Below are 21189 nucleotides of genomic sequence, written 5' to 3' on the forward strand. Positions count from 1 at the left end.
AGCCGGAAGCTGTTGTGGGTGGTACGCAGGCATAACCTCCGCTATTTCCTGCTCAATCGCTCGGCGGATGGGGGGGAAAATGGTAGTGGCCGATTGTTGAGCAGCCGGTGGGTGGGCGAAGGGCAGGAGAGAGAACTGCCGTGCGATTTCCTCACGTATGAAGGACTTGAGGTCTGCCAGCAGTGCCACCTGGTCACAGCTCGCCTCCAAGCCTGCAAGCCCTGCATCTCGTGGTGTGGAGCGACGGGTCATCGAACGCTGCCGGCGGAGCTCCTCGTAGCTCTGGCACAGCGTGATGACCTCAGCTACTGTGCCTGGGTTTTTGGCAAGCAGCATCGTGAAGGCATCATCGGCAATGCCCTTCATGACGTTCCGGATCTTGTCTGATTCGGACATGCTGTCGTTGCATTTCTTGCATAGGTCCAAGACGTCTTCAATGTAGCTGGTGAATGATTCACCGGCCTGCTGAGCGCGTTCGCGTAAGCGCTGCTCGGCTTGCAGCTTACGAACGGCAGGGCGGCCAAAAACGTTGGTGATAGCGGTCTTAAAATCGGACCAGGTTGCGAAATCAGACGCGTGGTTGTTATACCACATGCCGGCCACACCCGCGAGGTAGAAAACCAGGTTGCCGAGTTTACCTGCCTCGTCCCAATGATTGGGGACGCTGACGCGTTCGTACATGGCGAGCCAGTCCTCGACGTCGGTGCCATCCGCGCCGGTGAAGACAGGTGGGTCGCGGATGCGGGGGACACCGGAACATGGCGTCGGCGCAGGAGGAAGCGTTTGCTGGGCGGCGTCTTGTTGCATGGTTGAAGGCACGGTACGGGATCTAAGCTCCAAGGGCATCGAATGTGAACCGAAGATGTTTGAAGGGCACAGCACTCTCCACCAAAATGTTAAGGCGTTTAATAGCCGGTCCACAGCGAGCAAGCACAATGGCGACAGTAACGGCCAAGCACGGGCTCTCAGTGCGAGCGGCGTCCTTGTTGGGTGGCCCCTTAGAAGGTACTCAAGAGTTCGACCCATTTCATAGTTCGGAGGCTTCGCTACAATATATATATATATATATATATATATATATATATATATATATATATATATATAATGAGATATAACAGACAGTAATGCCAAGGAATGTACAGGGGAAGTTATTAACATTAATGGAATGTAAATAAGAAGAAAGAAAAGTGGATGAAAAAATTACCAACTGTAAGCAGGAATCGAACCTACGACCTTCGAATTACGCGTTCGATGCTCTAACCACTGAGCTATTACAGCGGCACTCCCTCCATCCACTTTTTTGGGTTTATCTGTGAATTTAGAAGTAGGAGCGACAGTCAGCGCCATCTATAAGCCAAACAACGAGTGTGAAAACACTCTTATGCGCATGTTTTGGCGTCACGTAGCACGTGAACTTATTATGAGCGGGCAGCTGATTAATTGTCCCTCTTATACAACCTAAACACACCGATTCCTGCTTACAGTTGGTAATTTTTTCATCCACTTTTCTTTCTTCTTATTTACATTCCATTAATGTTAATAACTTCCCCTGTACATTCCTTGGCATTACTGTCTGTTATATCTCATTATTATTGTGTTAAAACACGGAAAAACGAGCCCTTAGGTATACACTTCTTTCCCTTATTTCATTGAACGAGGGTCTCGTACTGGCAGACTTGGTGTGTTTAGGTTGTATAAGAGGGACAATTAATCAGCTGCCCGCTCATAATAAGTTCACGTGCTACGTGACGCCAAAACATGCGCATAAGAGTGTTTTCACACTCGTTGTTTGGCTTATAGATGGCGCTGACTGTCGCTCCTACTTCTAAATTCACAGATAAACCCAAAAAAGTGGATTGAGGGAGTGCCGCTGTAATAGCTCAGTGGTTAGAGCATCGAACGCGTAATTCGAAGGTCGTAGGTTCGATTCCTGCTTACAGTTGGTAATTTTTTCATCCACTTTTCTTTCTTCTTATTTACATTCCATTAATGTTAATAACTTCCCCTGTACATTCCTTGGCATTACTGTCTGTTATATCTCATTATTATTGTGTTAAAACACGGAAAAACGAGCCCTTAGGTATACACTTCTTTCCCTTATATATATATATATATATATATATATATATATATATATATATATAGCCGCCATCGAAACGGTCACACAACGAAGATGATGTGCGCTCCTAAATGCTGACCGAAGAAGACGACATGCCTTTGTGTCCTTGCTTTTGGCTGCTTCATAAAACGCGCCGTTGGTTCTTGGACTAAAGTCTGGGTGTTCTGTTTATGGTGAACCGCGACAATGGTGGAGGAGCTGAACTGCAACCCTGCCGATGCTTTACACCCCATTTGGGAGTCGTTCATCGAGTCCTGACACGCTGTCACCTGTTACGACTTTCAGCGTGCCGCTTCAGCCGGTGGTTGCTAGGCCTCTCTCCTGAGTTGACCTCCTTGGACGAAAATTCTACCATACATTTCTTACTTCAACCAGTAACCATCGCCAGCCAGCCACGAATGGTACAAGACACCCCCATTTGCCATCTGGCCAAAATAATTCTTCAGCCACTTCTACCTGATAACTTCAAGAGTGCCCCACATGAAGACGTTGAAGATTGGCTGCAGCATTATGAACGCGTTGCCGAGATCAACCAGTAGAATACTCAATAGAAGCTCACCCGCGCGTACATCGCTCTTGATGACAGCGCTCACACGTAGCTTGATAATTGAGAAGGCCGTATATTGACATGGGATAATTTTCCTCAGCAGAACATTGACACCACTGCTAGCATCAATTGGCATGCTCAGCAGTCGCTAGAGTTAAGACACCAGAAACCTAATGAAACGGTGGCATTGTTTGCAGAGGACGTGACATCCTTTTGTCATCGGCATGATTCTATATGTCCGAGGAACAGAAGTCAAGCTACCTTATGCGCAGAGGACGAGGCAAGAGTGATCGCTTACGCAAGCAGAACTGTCACGCACAGAAGCAAATTATTCGAAAACTGAAAAGTAATGTCCCACTGCGGTATAGGCAGTTATTAAATTTCGCCAATACTTTTATGGCCACCCATCCAAGGTTACCAGTGACCACCATTCGCTGTGGTGATTAACAAGTCTCAAAGATCCTTCCAGGAGATTAGCATGATGGAGTCATACACTACAATAGTTTGATATAGCGATGGTGTGCAAGTCGAGAAAACGGCACCCGGACGCCGACTGCCTGTCACGATCACCGATAGAGTGAGCTGCTTCTCTTGATGAAGCTTGAGACAGCATTTCTGGCAATCCTCGACACGTAAACCACCGAAGACCAACAACATGATGATACTGAGCTACTTAGCTTGATTATTTATTTAGAAGAACGAAGTCAGAACATGTCCAAAGCCTTTACAAGAAGACTTTCGTCATTCTGTTCGCGAAGCAATGTCCTTTAAAAAATGAACTTCTCGTCAGACGGGTACCTGCGTCGCTCCTTCCGCACTTCATTCTGAGGTGTTGCAAGCGTGCCAGAACGAGGTCACGTCTGGACATATAGGCTCCAAGAGCACACTGAGTAGAGTTCGGGAGAGGTATAGGAAACCGAAGCTCAAGTTGGTAGAGCGACGACAACGCCGCGCCTGGCCCTGGCAACGAGCTACGGAAAACTTCAGGAGAGACGCCGGAGAGGTCGTAGGCGAGTCAGTGTGTTTCGCCGAAACGGGACTGCGGTCAGTGCGGGGAACTTAGGTGCCATGCCGTCAGCTTGGTGCACTAAAACGAGACCTTCGCTGTGCAAAGTTGCCTTCTCGGGATGGAAGAAGTGGCCCCACGGAAGCGTCGGCGAGGTCCTAATTATTGTTGCGTTCTGCCACAACAATGCTGACCACACAAAGGGGCGCTCTCCACGTGTAAAGCTGAATCAGTTTACCAGCAAGCCAAAGCCGGCGAACACAGCCGTGTTCGCGAAACATAGAGCAAGCATAACACGAGAGCAAAAAAAAAAGAGGCGAGCCCTTTTACTTGACTCGCTGTGGTTAAACTTCAGCTTGCTGATTCGCAGGGACGTCAGCGGGTCATGGGCCAACGGTATGGAGGATGCGACTCTAAAGCTTCTCGGATATTTTAATTCCAGGACTTTTTAACTTCAGTTTTTATTTAATTCTTTAACACGCCGCAAACCTTTGCACATGACAGTACACGGCTGCTACTGGTTGATACCATATCAGAACAACAATTATACGGTTTCCATAAACGTCAACTTAACACATCAATAGAGTACGCGGCTTCATGTGGGCTTCAGAATAGAACTTACCTCGACGCATACGTCATACAATATTTTATGACGGAGGACTTGAGAAATGCGTTTCGCAGCGACTCGGGCGTCTTCGTCTTCCGTCGTCTGCTCCACGTTATAAACTCGACAAACAAGCTTTACTGTTTTTGTTAAAATCGTATTTCGGAAGTGTTTGTCCAGCTCAGAGATCTTTATGAAGCCGCACTGCAGGTGGCTATTGTGAGTTGATTCGAATGCAGCGTGCGCTGTCTGCACAAGCACGTAAGCAAGTGGCAGCGCATTGAGGGGAAAGGAAAACACGCGATAAGCATCCCCAATTTCTACTTTTCTACCAAAGATGGCGCTGCCTGTCCCGTATCGCAGCACCACCATGCGTTGCTTTGGCTTCCTATTACTGCCCTAGACACCGCTGCGGTGAAACATCATGTTCAGATCTGCCTCGACTTTCAGTGGTGGAAGTCACCTCCGACCAAACCAGCTGGTTTGTTACACCCAATCGACTTTCGGCCAACGCCGTTTGACCAGGTCGGAATGAATCTTTTAGGTCCACTTCCTACCGAAAGTGCTGGTAACCGCTGGGTTATAGTGGCGACCGACTACCTTACTCGCTAACGCCGAGACAAAAGCTATCCAGAGAGGCACAGCAGAGGAGGTGGCCCGATTCTTCATAGAAAACGTTGTGCTGAAACACGGTGGGCCGTCGATCGTTACAACATATCGCGGAACCGCATTCACGGCCACGCTTTTACATCTTGTGTTGGTGCTCAGTGGTACTGTTGATCCTAAGTCGACAGCATATCCATCCACAAACATGACCGAGTGGCTCAACGAAACTCTGGAAGGCATGCTTTTAATGTATGTAGACATTGAGCACAAAAATGGGATCAGGTTCAACCTTATGTATCGTTTGGATATAACATTGCTAGACAAAAAACCACATGAATGACGCCATTCAGCTTTGTTCCGGTACAAGAAGTAAAAATGATGTTGGACTCGATGCTGCCACACGAATTCGATGACAATAAAACGAATGCCAATGCATTCACAACACGCGCAGAGGAAGCAAGGAAGCTCGTACGTGGGTGAATATACCAACAGCAAGAGTACGACGCAAGTCGCTATAATCTGCGTAATACGCCTGCAACATACGAAATCGGGTGTGGAAACTTGGGCTAGTTGGTGCGTAGTCATATTTGCAAGATGTTTCAGCGCGCGAACAAAGGAAAAAGGACAGGGTAGACAGAAAGAGCGCTCTTTCTGTCTACCCTGTCCTTTTTCCTTTGTTCGCGCGCTGAAACATCTTGCAAATATGACGAAATCGGGGACAAGGTATGGGTGTGGACGTCCGTACTAAGAAGGGGACTATCTAAAAGTTCCTCAGGAAATGCTCCAGACTTTATCGAGTGCTGTGACGATTCAGTGACGTCACCTACGAGGTCGTCCCGGATAGCCCAAACTGTACAAGACGTCGGCAGCACCGACCTGAACCTTGTGCACGTAGGGCGCAATAAACCGGTTGTTAGTGAGTGACTCTGCAAAGAACCATCACTTGTACCAAGTGGTTATATGCATGAATGACTGGCTCGGCTATAACATTAGGGTGATGCTATTGGGAGGCAGATGCCGAGCTTGAAATGAGCAGGCAGCGAAGACCATGTGCGCTCTAACAGTCTCCTGGAACAAAACTCTGACCGAAGAACACGGCGTGTTTTTGTTCATATCTTTACTCTTGAGTTCTTCAGAAAACACGCCATTGGTTCGTCTCCGTGTTCTGCACTCAATATATATATATATATATATATATATATATATATATATATATATATATATATATATATATATATATATATATATATATATATATTTATATATAGGTATAGTTATAAACTTAGAGAATAGTATCGTATAGGAAACAAAAAAATATTTATTCAATCCTAACAGGTTCGGCTGGTGGACCAGCCTTCTTCGGAGATCTAAGTGAAATGGTACAAGTTCCCGTAGCAGAGGGTCACCCTCACAGTTTGAAGACCCCGAAAAAAAAACCGAGACAACCGGGCGAACGAGGTAGCAACAGACAACAAGAAGCAGAGGAAGGAGAGGAACGACGGAGAGCCGCCGGAAACGAGCGGGTAATTTTGGCATTGTTACTGGGTATAGGTAAGACGCGCCGCCAGCGGAGGCGACCAAGAAAAACGGAAAAATGTGGAGCATGTTGCCGCTTACTCGCATCCCACACATGGATCGAGTTTAAGTTCACGTGGTTGGGTGGCTGGCCCGCGGCATCGGGCCACATACACAAGAAGCATATGACCCGCTCCAGCTTTCGGAAAATAATGGCCACGTTGGAAAGCTAATGTGCCCTCTCCCCCTCCCTCCACTTGCCCTCTCTTGCAGAAAACTGTACAACCAGTCATACTGAAAATAAATGAATGGGTATTCTTTTAAAGCATGAACAAACAAACACGTAAACAAAAAAATAAAAATTAATTAATACTAAGAAAGTACTCAGAAATGAAAATAAAGTGCAATAATACTAACACATGCCGTTTGGTTCACGTAGCATCGAATTCGTTTAGTCTCACCCGCTATATTGACCAACTTACGTGTGCGACTTCACGTATGTATAAATAAATTAACTGAGTAATTCAATTTCTGTGTTTCACGAAACGTCGCGGAGGCACGTCAGTCGCCCAGGGCTCTCGTTGATTCCGTGGGTAAGTGATCTGAATTTCTTTATGAAGTATGACTCCCGCTGTTCGCGCTCCCGTGTGTCCTAGAAGCCGGATTGTAGGAGTATGGCACTTACGCGTTCGAAAGAGTGACCTGAAAGATTGATATGTTTGGAGAACGGCAAAATGGGGAGGCCCTTTACTTGTGCCCTGTGGTTGTTGAAACGCAAACGGAACGCGGTTTCCGTGTGTCCAATATATTCCTGTTCGCACACCTCACAGCGACTTTCGTATACCACATTGGCTGAGTCACAGTTAAGGTCGTCTTTAATTTTGTACACATAGTCTGAACAGGAGGCTTCGGCCGTATCTGTGGTCACCATGTGTGTACGCATCGAGGTTTCCCGCACGGTCTACAGCCCTGATGGTGGTCTGATTTGTGTGTTTTCGCCCTGACCAGTAAGTCTCTCAGATTTTTATTTCTTCGGTAAACCACCTCTGGCGGAGTCTGAAAAACGGCAGAGAGGCGACTACTCTGTTTAAGTATGTTGAAGTGGAGGGTTAGTATAGAATTCACCCGAGGGGCGGTGGCGCAGTATGTGAGGATTAAATTTGCCCCTGAAGTTATATCATCTTTATTCCCGCCTTTTTCTCCCATTGTTGATTCTCGGTCCAAAGAGCGGGCGCGCTCAATTGCATTGTCAATTATTTTTTCGGGGTACTTTTGATGCAAGAAGGCCGCTCTCAATTCCTGTGCGTGGGTGTCAAATTGCGTGATTTCAGAGCAAATTCTTCTGTATCTGTGGGCTTGAGAGCAAGGGACACCTGTTTTGCAGTGATGGGGGTGACTGCTATGGAAATGCAGATACTGTTGGTGGTCAGTTGGTTTTTTATACAGGGAAGTAGATATGGTGGTGCCACTGAGTGATACAGTGACATCCAGAAAGTGAACACTCTTCTGCGAATACGTGTGCGTGAATGTTAGCGAAGGATGCAGGGAGTTGAAACCGGAAATGAGTTTGGAAAGGTAATGTTCACTATCGGCCCACACGAAGAATATATCATCGAGGAAGCGTCGGTAAAATATAGGTTTGAATGGAGAATTTTCGAGGAAGGGAATCCCCAAAGAGGCCATGAAAATATTTGCGTAATTTGGGGCCATTTTGGTTCCCATGGCAGTTCCGTTTACTTGCAGATAATGTTTTTGGTCGAATTCAAAGTTATTATGTTTAAGTACAAGATTTAGGAGCACCTCTAAAGCGCTTTCATCGAATTCACTCGTCGATCTACTTTTTCCATAGGCGGCGACTGTGGCGGCGATTCCTTCGGTGTGGGGAATGTTTGTGTACAGTGATGAGACATTCATGGTGACCAAATAGCACTCTAGAGGTACCACAAGTTTTGAGACTTTTCGAAGGAAGTGGTTGGTATTTTTGATGTATGATGGGAATGATTGTGGGATGTGCTTAATCAGAGAGTCAATGAAACTAGAGATTTTTTCAGTAGCAGTACCGTTGCTGGAAACTACGGGTCTGCCGGGATTGTTATTCTTGTGAATTTTGGGTAGTAAATAGAAACGCCCGGGAGACGATTTGCCAGGTGACATCATTTTAAGCATAGGGTAGATTATCTTACCACTTTTACGTAATGATATTAGTGAGGCCTTAATAGTACTTTCATACTCCTCTGTCGGATCACAAGGGAGTTGTTTATAGAAATTTTTATCTGCCAGTTGGCGAAGCCCTTCTTTGATGTAGTCAGTCCTGTCGAGTACAACCACAGCACCACCCTTATCAGCTGGTTTAATAACGATGCTCTGGCTGTCACTTAAACTGCGCAAAGCCTCCCGCTCCTCTTTGGACAGATTGTTTCGAATGGGTCGGTGCTTTTCATATTCCCTGATTATATCACCTTGGACGGCTGAAATGTACATGTCTAGATATTTGTCTCGTTGTTCACCTGAAGTCCAAGATTTATCTGAAAATTGATTGTGTTGCGTGCTGCTTCGATCATGAAAATATTCTTTCAGACGCCTGGTTCTGGCAAAGTTGTCCAAATCTTGGTAAAGTTTAAACTCATCAATTTTGCCGGAGGTGGGGCAGAAGGTTAGACCTTTTGATAGCAGCTTTGTTTGCGCAGGTGTCAAAGATTTGCTGGAAAGGTTAACCACATTGGTGACATCAGTGCTCTTTTGTGGAGATTGACGAGAGGTAACAAGTTGATCTGTACACGTTGTGGGAGGATTGGTGGCGGAGTATTTTAAAGTCGGCCACGCACCGTCTCGCCTCAATTTTTCGTTCTTCTTGCCCTGAATTGTCAATCTCTTTTTTACATCGTATTTGGCCAGCTCTTCTGTTTCTGACTGCGTCAAGCTTGATTGTTTTAGTCGCGCCTTTTTTTCCTCTTTAGGTTCCACGGCCTTACGTGTACTGTGTTGTATTACGACCTGTGTAGGCCTAATATATGCATCTTTTAAGATATTGCTCCACTGCCACTGCTCATTTTTGTTGAAGTTATTCATTGCGGGTTGCAGTTGAACAGTGAGACCCGTTGGTGCGAATCACGATGAAATATATGTTTTAAAGTTTCAAGCATGCATTTCAAACCTCACGCGCTTATCAACATACTTTCTTAAGGCCATGAAATCACGAGACCAACATGTTCTGGAGCGGGCTGTACCTGACGAGTTGTTGAGACAGTCCCTGCGTGGGGGAGAAGCACTGTCACCGGAAGCCTCTGGGTGGCCCCGAGTCGTGTTGTAGGGGCTCTTGCTTCTTGATCTATAAGGAGCACCGCTCGGCGCTCGTGGTGATAATCGTCGGCACGGGATCCCGCTTGCTTCACGGATGCTGGGGTTCTCAATCCTGGAATGACAATGTTCTCTCGGTGGGCCCGGCAGACTTAATGGTGCATGTTCAAGCCAGGTTGACGGTGACCTCACCATATTTCGCAGGAGCAGCGATCTCAGGTGGCTGGCGATGAGGGCAACACTCTTATCTCTAGAGTGCTATTTGGTCACCATGAATGTCTCATCACTGTACACAAACATTCCCCACACCGAAGGAATCGCCGCCACAGTCGCCGCCTATGGAAAAAGTAGATCGACGAGTGAATCCGATGAAAGCGCTTTAGAGGTGCTCCTAAATCTTGTACTTAAACATAATAACTTTGAATTCGACCAAAAACATTATCTGCAAGTAAACGGAACTGCCATGGGAACCAAAATGGCCCCAAATTACACAAATATTTTCATGGCCTCTTTGGGGATTCCCTTCCTCGAAAATTCTTCATTCAAACCTATATTTTACCGACGCTTCCTCGATGATATATTCTTCGTGTGGGCCGATAGTGAACATTATCTTTCCAAAATCATTTCCGGTTTCAACTCCCTGCATCCTTCGCTAACATTCACGCACACGTATTCGCAGAAGAGCGTTCACTTTCTGGATGTCACTGTATCACTCAGTGGCACCACCATATCTACTTCCCTGTATAAAAAACCAACTGACCACCAACAGTATCTGCATTTCCATAGCAGTCACCCCCATCACTGCAGAACAGGTGTCCCTTACTCTCAAGCCCGCAGATACAGAAGAATTTGCTCTGAAATCACGCAATTTGACACCCACGCACAGGAATTGAGAGCGGCCTTCTTGCATCAAAAGTACCCCGAAAAAATAATTGACAATGCAATTGAGCGCGCCCACTCTTTGGACCGAGAATCAACAATGGGAGAAAAAGGCGGGAATAAGGATGATATAACTTCAGGGGCAAATTTAATCCTCACATACTGCGCCGCCGCCCCTCGGGTGAATTCTATACTAACCCGCCACATCAACATACTTAAACAGAGTAGTCGCCTCTCTGCCGTTTTTCAGACTCCACCCAAGGTGGTTTACCGAAGAAATAAAAACCTGAGAGACTTACTGGTCAGGGCAAAAACACACAAATCTGACCACCTGCAGGCTCTAGACCATGCAGGAAACCTCGATGCGCACACACATGGTGACATCAGATACGGCCGAAGCCTCCTGTTCAGACTATGTGTACAAAATTAAAGACGACCTTAACTGTGACTCAGCCAATGTGGTATACAAAATTCGCTGAGAGGTGTGCAAACAGGAACATATTGGACACACGGAAACCGCGTTCCGTTTGTGTTTCAACAAGCACAGGGCACACGTAAAGGGCCTCCCCATTTTGCCGTTCTCCAAACATATCAATCTTCCAGGTCACTCTTTCGAACGCGTAAGTGCCATTCTCCTACAATCCGGCTTCCAGAACACTCGGGAGCGCGAACAGCGGGAGTCATACTTCATAAAGAAATTCAGATCACTTACCCACGGAATCAACGAGAGCCCTGGGCGACTGACGTGCCTCCGCGACGTTTCGTGAAACACAGAAATTGAATTACTCAGTTAATTTATTTATACATACGTGAAGTCGCACACGTAAGTTGGTCAATATAGCGCGTGAGACTAAACGAATTCGATGCTACGTGAACCAAACGGCGTGTGTTAGTATTATTAGACTTAATTTTCATTTCTGAGTACTTTTTAGTATTATTTAATTTTTCTTTTTTTGTTTACGTGTTTGTTTGTTCATCCTTTAAAAGAATACCCATTCATTTATTTTCAGTATGACTGGTTGTACAGTTTTCTGCAAGAGAGGGCAAGTGGAGGGAGGGGGAGAGGGCACATTAGCTTTCCAACGTGGCCATTATTTTCCGAAAGCTGGAGCGGGACATATGCTTCTTGTGTGTGTGTGTGTGTGTGTGTGCGTGTGTGTGTGCGTGTGTGTGTGTGTGTGTGTGTGTGTGTGTGTGTGTGTGTGCGTGTGTGCGTGTGTGTGTTTGTGTGTTTGTGTGTTTGTGTGTGTGGGTGTGTGTGTGTGTGTGTGTGTGTGTGTGTGTGTGTGCGCGTGCGTGTGTGCGTGTGTGCGTGTGTGTGTGTGTGTGTGTGTGTGTGTGTGTGTGTGTGTGTGTGTGTGTGTGTGTGTGTGTGTGTGTGTGTGGCCCGATGCCGCGGGCCAGCCGCCGAACTACGTGAACTTAAACTCGATCCATGTGTGGGATGCGAGTGAGCGGCAACATGCTCCACATTTTTCCGTTTTTCTTGGTCGCCTCCGCTGGCGGCGCGTCTTACCTATACCCAGTAACAATGCCAGAATTACCCGCTCGTTTCCGGCGGCTTGCTTGCTTGCTTGCTTGTTCTTTTCTTTTGTGGCTCTCACCCACCAAGGGGGATTGGCCAAGAAGCCGGTGGTTAATGCAAGTAAATACCTATAGATTTTCTAGATTAGGGGAATATGATTACTGTGTTTTGACTGTGAATTTAATTTGGCGCAATGTCAGAAAAAAAAGAAAGGGGGGGGGGAAATAATAGAATTTGTTGAATATCTGTGGTGTAATCGTTATATGAAATTCTCCTGAAAGTCGAATTATTGCAGTGTATCAGCTAAATAATAAGTGGTGGTGTGACTAGTAAAATTCGAGAGCTAATCGCTTACTCACCAAGGTAATCTTCTTGTGTTATATATGAATTCGCAGAGAGCCCCGCAGATGTTCCTGTCGCTGTGTCCCAATGAAATGGCCCCAAAAGACAATATATTTGGAGTATTAAGTGATATTCCTAATTTTCTGAATAAAATTTTGAAGCAGTTTTTCTCTCATTTTTGAATCGGTGACATGTGATAAGAAAATGGTCGATATGTTCAGGTTCGTTACAACTTGAGCACAGAGGGGATGGTATTGTTCAAGTAGAAATTAAGAGGTGGTACACGGCAACGTAATTTTGTTACCAAGACTTCCAATTTACGCGTGGGACACCATTTATTATTCCATGTGAAGTGCAGGTGCGAGAAATCTGGATTCGGTATCATGGTTTTTGATGAGTCTTCAAGAAGGGAAAGTTTTCTAAACCTCGCTGCTGTTACATAAGCTGTAGGAGGCATGATTGGCACAATCGGAAGATCAAGAGATGTTCGCGCAAGTTTGTCAGCCATCTCGTTTATAAATATACTACGATGGCCTGGCACCCATATCATTCGCACTAGACGAATGTTTGCTGGGATTAATGATTTAAAAGTCTCTAGTACTGCTGATGTCGACGACGATGATAAGAATTAACACACAGAATACGAGTCAGTCACTATCACAGCTGTCGAATGAGTCGCAGGAAGTTTACGAATAGCTAGTATAACGGCCGTTAATTCCGCTTCAAATATTGGTGTATAATCTGGGAGGCGTAATGAAAATGACCAGAATAATGAGAGAGAAAAAATACCCACACCTGCCTTCTCGCCACTCATAGATGCATACGTTGCAATTACTCTATTAGTACCTGATTGAGACAGGTGTTGTTCTAATAAACCAATCTAATATTTAGGGGGCAAGTGTTTAGCGTTCCTGGGGAAGATATCGTCAAATTCTATTTGCTCTTGGCCGATTGGTTTGACAGATGGTGTGATCTCGAATATATTAACATTTAAAGCATCTAGAAGTGTTTGAACAAATAGCACTTGGGGTTTATATACACGGGACCAATGCTCATTGAAAAAGACACCAGGCTCGGCAAAGAATACAAATTGTCACCTTCTTAAAGTGGATTCAGAAAATTTTAAATAGGTGTTTACTGTTAAAATACGGAATCTGCAAGCAGGGGTGGGTATCCGAGCTTCTTGATACAAAACATTGTTAGCTGTGAATTTGGGCACACCTAAACAACTACGTAGGGCTTCCCGCTCTAAGAGAATGAGGGGGTTTATTTTGTATGCTGGTCCACCAGAGAATAGTACACATCCGAATTCAATAATCGGAGGAACGTACATGCGACAAATCATGATCATCGTATCTCTGCGAAGACCGGAACGGAGGCGGCCAAGCCTACTTATCATTCCAACAGCGCGTGTAGCCTTAATTTTAATATATTCAATGTGGTCACGCCAGCTCAGTTTTTGATCGTACAGTACACCCAGATATTTATTACAATTAACCTGGGATATTATTTCTTGATGGTACTGAAGAGAAATAGTAACTGGTGCGTCCAACGGAAAAACTATTATAGCACTTTTAGTTACGTTCAAGTTCATATGAATTTTCTGAAACCAGGTTTCCAATGTTGCCAAATAACACTGTAAAGTCGAATGTAGCGAATAAATATCGTTGTCAGATGCAAAGAACGTGATATCATCTGCATATACATATACGTGTACCTTAGCACTCTGTGGTATTGAACTTAACAAAATGTTAAATAGCACAGGCGATAGAACAGAGCCTTGAGGAACACCTCTCGTTTGGCTATACTTCGGCGTGGAAACACCTCGTTGGAAGCAATAAAATTTTCTGTCTTTTAAAAATTCGTATATCCAATTTGTTATGTACTGCGGGAACGTAAGCTCTTTTAGGACATTGATAAGAATAGCATGTTCAACACTGTCATATGCCTTGGCTAAATCAAGGGTTACTACGGCCGCATATTGTCGTCTGTGCCGAGCAAGCTTTATACGAGCCTCTAAATCAACATGCGCCCACAATATATAGTACCCTGATCTAAATCCAATTTGGCACGCACTGAGTATCGCATTATCTGTTATGAACTTCGTAACTCTAATGTAAAGTATTCTTTCTATTAACTTCACTACGTGTGATGTTAAAGCGATTGGCCTAATTTTATCTATCTGCATTCCTAGTCCCTGTTTTTTAAGAAGCGGTATTATTTTTGCAAGTCCCCAGTCAGGGGGTATCCAACTATTTTCAAGTGAATAGTTGACAACGTTAAGGAGGTCTTCAGGAGAGATGTCGAATAATATTTTCAACATTTCTGAAGTGACGCCATCTGGTCCAGGACCTGTGTTTGGCAGAATACGAACGACGTGCCCAAGTTCATCCCTACTTACTTCAATAAAATCATTTCCGAATGACGGTTTTGCACATTTTATTTTGATTTGTGATGTAAATCTCTTCTCCAATTCTATTGCAATTTCCGTTAATGTATCTTCCAAATCAGTTGGAGAAAAAATAACTGAGTCAATATTTACGTGTGCTGTAATAGCTTTACGATTACGGAAAAATCTGAATAGAGCTTTCTTGTTGCCACTCTTGGATAAGTAGCTGTACCGTTTTTCTTCATAATCGTCTTTCGCTAATGAAAGTGTTTTCCTAAAGGTAGCTTTAGCAAATAAATAATTTCTCCAATTAGTCGGACATTGGTTGGTGAGGAGTTTTTTCCATGCAGCGTTGCGGCGTCTATAATCTCTGGCGCAATCCGCATTCCACCAGGCAGATATGAATTTTCTCTTTGTTGAAGATATAGTGAACTGTGATTTTTCAATTGTACACTTTAGGGTGGAACAAAGACTCATAGCTTTCATATTTGCTTCCATATAGGGCAAGGAAGACAGCGTTGACTGCAAGTTCTTTTTTAAATTTAGAGTATACATATAGTTTACAAAACTTTGCACCTGGCGATCTACCGTCACTAAAGGAATGCTGACTTCAAATACCAGGGAGCAGTGATCACTACTTGTAGCAGTATCAATAACAGTCCAAGACAATATTGTCACACTTGAGCTAGCAAATGTCAAATCTAAGATGGACCTCGAATTACATCGAACGAATGTCGGAACTCTGGAGTTCCAACAAATAAGGTTATTCCGATTAGTTCAGTCCCACAACCGTTTTCCTGATGAATCAGTGCGGAATTCCCATGAAACGTGATGGCAATTGAAGTCTCCCGCAAATAGCATACTGTTTCTGCGAAAACTCGCAGTCACGTCAAGGGCTCTTTCATCTTGTATTCCAGCCGGAAAGTAGTTGTTGACTATAGATAGTGGCGCGCATCCGGGAAAGTGAATTTCCAGAACCAATACTTCATAATCGTGTGATATTTGTTGGTAAACTAAGTGTGCTTTATGGCAAATTTTGGATGAAATGAAAAACATTAATCCTCCACCACGTGAGTCTCGATCCAGTCGAAAGCACTGATAGTCTTTTAGATAGAAGTTTTGATCAGCAGACAGCCAAGTTTCTTGTAAAATTATGACGTCTGGAGATTGTTGAGAAATTAGGTATAATAAGTCTGTAGTTGCAGAGAGAATTGAATGGCAGTTCCACTGAAGTACTCTAAAGTACCCTATGATGATAAGCAAGCAGTAGCAACTGCTTGATCTAAGATACTATCTTTTAAGAAGTCCGCTTTAGTCCAAGGTTCCTTCACACTCTTTTTTGTTTTTGGATGAGAAGAATTATTAAGTTTGCTAGTGGGTGATCTGGTGCGTTTCAAAAGGCGAGCTTCCATATCAACATCCCGATTAATTATTGATTCTGAATCAGATATACCTTTTTGCTCAGCTGTGTTAGGACTGGAAATCTTTGCCTCATTATCGATAGAGACATCTGACTGATGTTCGGCAGGTTTACTAATTGAGGCACTAGGAGGTGGGATACGCTTAGTTATTCGATCAGATGCACCCGACATCTGTGAATCCATAATACTATTGAGTGAGTCAGACAAATTGAGTAAAAATTTTTCTAATACTTTTTCTACGGCCTTTTCTACCATAGCAGAAATGGACTGAGAAAGTGGTGCATCCATAGAAAGAGGTGGATGAGCTGTTATACCGGCATAACCCTGACTCCTGCTTTGAATTTCCGCAATTGCTTCTCTACGAGAGCATCGTCTCCTTTCAATGATTTCAATCACCTGAAGTTCCTTTGATCTTGCAGGGCAGTTAGGATCGTCTGCAGCGTGATTTGCCTTGCAGAAACAGCATGTCTTATTGTCTGATTGACACTCAGCAGTACTATGACCAGCCCCGTATATGGCTCCGCATATGCGGCATCGAGTCTCCGATCGACAATCTTTAGTACTGTGTCCAAAGCGCCAACATTTAGCACATTGCAGCGGAAGGGGAGCCAAAGCTTCGACCTTATAGATAAGCGGCCATGCCTTGATCTCCGAAGGGCGATCTGTTCCAGTGAATGTGGCAATTACAGTTTCAGTGGGAACTTTCTGTTGGTTTTCCTGTTTGGTACAGCGGTAAACAGAAATAACACCTGCTGGGGAAAATATGTCCAAGACTTCTGCTGGGCTTAGACTTGCGTCTATCCCCCGAACCAATCCTTTGCAGCAAGCTAGATGAGGTGGGATAAAAGAGCTCACCGGATGTGATGCAAAAGTAGTGCACTTCAGAAGGTCTTGGATGCAGGCCTTGTCTGGTGAGCAGCATAGTATCCCTCACCGGATGTGATGCAAAAGTAGTGCACTTCAGAAGGTCTTGGATGCAGGCCTTGTCTGGTGAGCAGCATAGTATCCCCCCGCGTCCAAACTGACGAACCTCTGTTATCAGTAGAGAGTGGGGAGTGATCGCACGAAGTTCCGTTTGGATTGTCTTGGGGTTTTTCATGCTGATGAACCCACCGGTGGTCGGAACCAAAGCGACAGGAACGCTACGGGTTCCATTGCGGAGAAACAACTCCAGAGGAAGATCTTGAGGGGGAACAGAGGCTGACCAGAGGGCAGGCCTCTGGCCCGGAGAAGAAACAGACATGAAATAAGGAGACGTTACACTTATCAATGCACTAAAACAGTTGCGGAACAAGAGGTAGATCTAATAAAATAAAAGAAAATAAAAGTAACTGCCGGCTACTTGACCGCAACCCTGAGGATGGAACAAGGAACGCAGGCGCAGGCACAAACGCAGTCTTCTTTCGTGCCGAGAAACGAACTCTCCGGCGCTCCTTTCTAGTTCCTCTCCTTCTTCTGCTTCTTGTTGTCTGTTGCTACCTCGTTCGCCCGGTTGTCTCGGTTTTTTTTTTCGGGGTCTTCAAACTGTGAAGGTGACCCTCTGCTACGGGAACTTGTACCATTTCACTTAGATCTCCGAAGAAGGCTGGTCCACCAGCCGAAACTGTTAGGATTAAATAAATATTGTTTTGTTTCCTATACTGCACTGTTCTCGAAGTTTATAACTTTTATTACGGTAGCCGGAAGAAACTCTGATCATCTATTTAATCTCTCTCTCTCTCTCTCTCTACATATATATATATATATATATATATATATATATATAATTGTGCGTGTGTGTGGGGGGCTCAGGTTCAACCCTGTGCGCTATATATATATATATATATATATATATATATATATATATATATATATATATATATATATATATATATATATATATAGACAAGTAGATTCTCTATGAGCAGTCACAACGTGGTTTATTTCGATGTTTCAGCCGGAGTCTGGCCTTAATCAAGATTCTTTTTTTTATTGTTCCCGACCAGACGGCGCCGCTTGGCTCTAGCGGTTTGGTGGGTAGGAGGGGAAAGCTTTCTTCGGTGTGTGGGAAAAAAAGCTTCAATAATCACAGAACCCACGCGAAATCAGCCCCGAATCTACCGATTTCAAAACATCTCAATCTTCCCGACCATGCATTCGACAAACTATCAGTAACGTTCTTAGAGACAGGATTTAAATCAAACCGAGAACGTGAACAACGAGAGTCATACCTTATCCATTGATTTAACACTATCGATAGAGGAATAAATGAGAATCCGGTACACTTGCGGCAAGTAAAGCATTAGACAACAATAACGGCAATAATGAAAAAATTACTGCGTGCACGGCACTGCAGCTGCAAAGGGCACTGGACAACTCAAAAGTAACTACTCTTCCTAAGTACAGCTGTCGTCTGTTTCTGTTTTTACCTCACTATCCAATCAATTGTGCCAAACATGGCATGCCCAACAGCAACCCTGTGCACTGTTGGGAGGCCCCTACTGCACGCGTAATCCTGAAGCGGTCAAAAATTGCATTGCATCTGCTTGCCAGCCTCTGCGGCAATACGCGGAGCCCCTCTTTCTACGACGAGATGCCAACGGAGATCTGAGAAACTTCTTAAAGAAGCTTTTTCCTCCACACCGAACCGCCAGAGCCAGGAGGTGCCGTCGGGTCGAGAACAATGCGTTAGTAAAAGAAAGGATACACAGACCGCAGACATCCTAAAGGTGAAAAGGATAAAAGGGAGAGAGATGGATGAGGGAGGGGAAGGAAGAGTGATAGGGGGTGCCCGGGGAAGTCCACCTTATATTCTCCTTCTTTTCTTTTTTATCCTTTTTTTTCTTTTTTCTTTCTCTCTCCCCCTCTGTTTTAGATTGTATAAAGCTGAGCACCAACAAACTGCATTCTGAATCCTGATGAAGGCCAGACGCTTGGCCGAAACGTCGAAATATAAAGCACGTTGTGACCGTCGCGGAGGATCTACTTGACTACTTGCAACGCCACGGCCACTCAACCACCATGCCAGCCTATATATATATATATATATATATATATATATATATATATATATATATATATATATATATATATAGAGAGAGAGAGAGAGAGAGAGAGAGAGAAGGGGGGGGGGCGCCGCGGTGGTATAGTGGCTAGTGGCTAAGGTACTCGGCTGCTGACCCATAGGTCGTGGGATAGAATTCTGGTGGAGGCGGCTGCATTTCCGATGAAGGCGGAAATGTTTTAGGCCCGAGTGCTAAGATTTCGGGGCACGTTAAAGAACCCCAGGGGGTCGAAATTTCCGGAGCCCTCCACTACGGCGCCTCTAATAATTATATGGTGGTTTTGGGACGTTAAACCCCACATATCAATCAATCAATTGAAAGAGAGTAGATAGAACGACCTACCGAAGTTTTTTAAAAATAAAGTAATGTCTGTTAGGCTTACTCATTTTTTTAGGCGTACACGTAGATTTTGCGCTGGAGCCACGCAAACGCCACTGTTTTCATCACCATGTTACACTGTTCTAAATGTGACCACGGCGCCAGCCGCCCTATTTGTCACTGCCCCATGATCCAAATTTGAAAAGCCTCAAGGAAAAAAAAAAGATTGGACATAAAGAGTCCTCTGCAATGTAGCTGCAAGACGTCGGGATGGCCAATTGTCTGTTGGCGGTAGTTGACAGCCTAAGCCTAGCTATAAATATACAGACCAGGCCCACGCCGGTGGGGGTCTGCTCCCATGATACTGCCTGGAAAACGCCCAATCCCCCTTCCCTCCACCTATGTCTTCTCGGCCCTTTCCCTCTGTGTACCAACAGAAATAAGGTGATAGTCGCAAATTAACTGATTATTTGACGTGCTATGGCGGGACAGAGATGATACCACGAGCCGCGGATTCTGAGGTAGCGCAGTTCTTTATGTGCCACGTCAGGTTGCGTCGCGGTGCTTCCTCTACAGTAATAACTGACCGAGGGATACCATTCACTGCGCAGCTCATGGATAGTTTTTCGGCTAAGCAACGCTAGGTATCGGAAGACGACTGCTTACCATCCGCAAGAAAACGGACTTCCCAAACAACTAAATAGGAAATCTATCAATTTGGTTTCAATGTAAATTGGCGTCCAACACAAAACATAGGATCATATATTACTTTATGTGACGGACGCTTACAACACCGCTGTTCAGTAGACAATGCAATTGGCGGCATTTTTTTTTTCTCAACGGCCACGAAGTTCAAACGATGTTGATGTAAAGCTTACTTGTCAAGCACTGACAAGTTGACTGACGCTGAAGAATTCACCGAGTGTGCCGAAGAAGCTCGCCAGCTTGCGCTGCTGCACATCAGACAGAAACAACAGGCAAGTACACGACGCGACAACTCCCGCCATCAAGACGCGCCTTGCAATCCAGTGGACCAAGTTAGGGTGCGGACCCTTGTTTGTCGTCGTGGCCTCTCAGAAAACTTGTAAAGCCCGGTAATTTGGACCCTTTAAGGCGTTGCGCCACATGAGTGACGTGAACTACGAGATAGTTCCGAACAGTGAGTCGTCAACACAAACAAAACGAAGACAACCGAGCTCTGACAGACCAATTCATACCAAGCGCAAGAAACCATAAATTGCGCGTCAGGTTTTATTTTGCGCATTCATAAATCTTCCTGCCGTGGATTTGCATTTTTTATTACTTCTTAACTACCATTGGCTGCTGGAGTTTAGCGTTTCCTCACCCTCATTCTTTAGCGCTGTCTAATCTGTTTAAATTTCTTTCTTACGCGTGTACTTTGCCGCATCGAGGGGATGTTGCTTTTTTGTGTGTGGACGAGAAAATAATGCCACCAGTACTAATGGGTGACATGCTTAAACAAGGGCTCAGACTACGAAGGAAGTGCACGTGCTATCCGCTTCTCGAGGGCAAACTCAACTGACGCGTCTGGCACATCTAGGTCCAATCAACCTCAC

General features: G+C 44.9%; 2 non-coding genes across 2 annotated transcripts; one reads left to right on the forward strand and one right to left on the reverse strand.

The window, feature by feature from the left end:
* Positions 1-1205: 1205 nt before the first annotated feature.
* TRNAT-CGU (transfer RNA threonine (anticodon CGU)) lies at positions 1206-1278 on the reverse strand. Its single transcript has one exon. It is a non-coding gene; the product is annotated as a tRNA-Thr (tRNA).
* A 591-nt stretch (positions 1279-1869) lies between these two features.
* On the forward strand, positions 1870-1942 carry TRNAT-CGU (transfer RNA threonine (anticodon CGU)). The gene has a single exon. It is a non-coding gene; the product is annotated as a tRNA-Thr (tRNA).
* Positions 1943-21189: the final 19247 nt, after the last annotated feature.

Source organism: Rhipicephalus microplus, chromosome 3, assembly GCF_043290135.1.
Source record: "Rhipicephalus microplus isolate Deutch F79 chromosome 3, USDA_Rmic, whole genome shotgun sequence".
Classification (NCBI taxonomy): Eukaryota; Metazoa; Arthropoda; class Arachnida; order Ixodida; family Ixodidae; genus Rhipicephalus; species Rhipicephalus microplus.